The sequence below is a fragment of the Arachis stenosperma genome, chromosome 9, assembly GCF_014773155.1.
Source record: "Arachis stenosperma cultivar V10309 chromosome 9, arast.V10309.gnm1.PFL2, whole genome shotgun sequence".
NCBI lineage: Eukaryota > Viridiplantae > Streptophyta > Magnoliopsida > Fabales > Fabaceae > Arachis > Arachis stenosperma.
This window is the reverse complement of record NC_080385.1, coordinates 6348691-6352091: the sequence shown is the minus strand read 5'-3', so window position 1 is coordinate 6352091 and position 3401 is coordinate 6348691.

The following is a 3401-nucleotide window of genomic DNA, read 5'->3' as shown; positions in this document are numbered from 1 at the left end:
AAAAAACACAAAGAAAAAGTACATCAAACTCAGACTTAAAATAAGAGTAAATGGTTAAATTAGTCTCTGAAAAATTATTTATTCTTTAAATTGGTTTCTAAAAGATATTTTAATCGAATTCGTCTTTTAAAGATTTTAAATTTGTTATATTAATCATATCATCAATTTGTTTGTTGATGATATTAAAATTTGCTAACGTGACATCCCAACACACATCTCAAAGTCTTGTTGAGTTAAAAAAATTAACTAAATTAATTAATGATGACAAACATTATTTTTGGACAAATTACTTAACTAATGTTAATTATTTGTGATTAAGTGTTACAGGCCAAAATTGATATACAAAGGTAGCCCAAATTGAATGGAAAATATAAACAATGCTGGTAGGCTACAAAAATAACAACAACCCAAAGAAATCAAAGAAATGAAGTCAAATAGGCCAAGGATATCAAACAGGTTGCATGAATGATAACCGATCCAAGCCCGATTTGATATTACTCAAGCTGATCCCTCCAAGTTGCTTCTTCCATAGCAACGTTCACTTTTTCCTGTATTGATCAGAAATCACAGAAATTGAGAGAGTGCTTAGTTCCTAAGCTATTAACAGAAGAAGAAAGAAAGAGAAGGTTAAGCAAGAAAAGATGAAGTCGAATCACCTACATCAATCTGTATCAAGTAGAGGTCAGAAGCTAAAGGTGATTTTATTTCCTTCTACATGTATCTTATTTTCTTCTCTTTATCTTCAACTCTCTGCAACTCCATATTGGGATATATGAAAAAGAGGATTTTTGTTCTACCCTGCTATGTATCTACGGTTAAAATTATGTCTTGGGGTCCAAGTAGTTTTTTAATGGCCAAGATCTGGGTTTATCATTGAAGATATCTGTTTCTACTGATTTGTGACTTTCGGTCAACAAGAGAAGGTTAGAACCAAAGTTCCCATTTTGAGGATTAATGAGAAAAGTAAGATGATGGTTTGGTGGAGCACAAAGCTCGAGAGTTGACCTAGGAGACAACAACTCAGCAACATACAAGGAGATAAAAAAGAAGAGTTTTTATCACTCAGAAGCCAAGGAGAGAAAATAAGTGTTCTTGAGGTATATGTTCTGAGAAGAAGCTCTTTGAAGAAGCTCATATAACTGGACAGTATTTCCTAGTTAAAGGAGCATTCCGCCAGAATGAAGAATTGAATCAAAGGCTAGCAAATCTGATTTATCACATAGCAAAGAGGCTGTTGATGTAACACCCTACCACCCAAAACTTTACGCTTAAGTCGTAAAATATAGGTGGCGAGGTATAACGACTTCTAAAAATTAAAATACATACTTATAATAGTAGAAAGAATATAATAGACTAGGAGTCTTGAAAAATGGGTAAAACAAAATCGCAAAATGAAAAGCGCCACGCTCCAAAAATGGAACAACTTGCGTGTGAGGAAAACTATAACTATCAAACGTAAGATAATAAAAGTAGGAATAGAAAGCCAAAGGGTATAAAATAACAAGCTCCTAACTCAGTCCGCGAAGTCAAGGCTGGCCGGAGAATATATATATATCCAAAACCCAAAATGTACATAAACAAAATTCTGCCTCTCCATAAACCTCTAAGAGGATCAAAAGAATAAGTTATACGGAGAGAAAGCTAAGTACATGTATATACATCAATGCACAACAAAATAACCCAGTAACCACTTCGCTTCAGGTGTCCAGACGCCTAATGAGATACCTCTCGACCTGCATCTGAAAAACAGCAACATAGTATGAAATGAGAACTGGAGGTTCTCAGTATGGTAAAGGTGCCCGCATAGTTAATATAAAAGGTCCTGCGAAAGCCAGAGGCATTCCTAGAACTCTGACACTCAGAATTATTCTTAAGGAAGATAAACTAAACCAAAAGTGAGGTAAGTTATCTAAGGTATTCTAGTTCTGAATCTAATTTTAACTTAACACTTCAGTTTCTGACTCCTACAATCCTTCGAGACATTGGTAGAACAACTCTCTTTCCTCATACCTTCGTCAAGAGGAATTTCTCAAAAAACGTACACATACAGTTCAAGCAAGGAAAACACAGATAGAGAAGCATTTACAGCAAGTAGAACAAGTAGTGGATAAGCAAAACTAAACAGTTAAGCAAACCAAAACAATGCACACTCAAGCAAACAAACAAATGCATATGATGTATGCCTGTCCTATGGCTGATGAGTCTCATCTGTCGGTTATACAGCCAACCCGACATGTCCTGGTAGTTAACCATTGGACAGTCCCTCTGTGCGCGCATCCCCAAGCTCAAAATATTCCATGGAGTCAAACTCTAAGCTCAAATATAATATTTCATGGAGTCACACTCCAAGCTCAATAATATAGTATTCCATGGAGTTAAACTCCAAGCTCAATAATATTCAATATTCATATTTATATGCATGCCCATGGGGAAATTCGGGGAGTTAAAGTGCCCGGTCACATTTTACGACAGAGGGTCAACAAATGGTCTCAGATACACAAGTCACATAATAATCTCTTTCCTTTTTAAAATAACACCTCAAATCTAAACTCCAATTCTTATAGAAACTTTGGCAGTATCTTCTCTAAAACTCGAATTTCTGCCACCCTTCAAGGGTCCCAACTATCAAATCAAGCACCTCTCAGTCTTTCAAATCATTTTCAGTAACAAATTATTTCAAAATCAAACAAATACCAATATTAAATCTTTTTCCAAAACCAACCAACTTCAGTAGCAAATTATTAACAATAGCTAAACCATACATTCTATTCCATATACACAATCCATCAATTATACATTCAGTTTATTCCTATCTTAAGGTCTTCTAGCCTAAGTTTTCACATGATATTAAACATTAACTACGAGAAACCAAAACCATACCTTCATACGGAATCAAAATATTCAAAGCTCCGGAGAAGCTTTTTGACTAAGCTATTGAAGAAGAAAACGTCTAGAATCGTCTGTGCCTCCTAAAACTCCCGTTGGCCAAACCCAAGAGATAAAGGAGCTACGTCACCGTCAACTTTCACCGATTAAAAGTGGTGCCAACGTGTAGAGGAGGAGGATACAAATACTTTTACTGGATTAGATTTTTATTTGAAGTTACGGATTGCAAGAAATCAAAGTCGAAAGTTCGAAGGGATTTACGTTCTTTCTTTTTCTCTTCGTTACGGTATTCTCTCTTTTACCTAATCGTAGTGCTTCTTCCTCCATGCCGCCTATTGCTACTAGTGGAGTAAGGTTAATCTAACTCCATAGCATAGGTATAACCTTTCGCTTAATACTAAAAATCTATAATTGAAGCATATGAGGCTGCATTAATCGGGGAGATCTCGGATAAATGGAAATTTTATTGACAAGACCTTTTCTATTGTAGCCAATATCTTATTACGAATAATTCT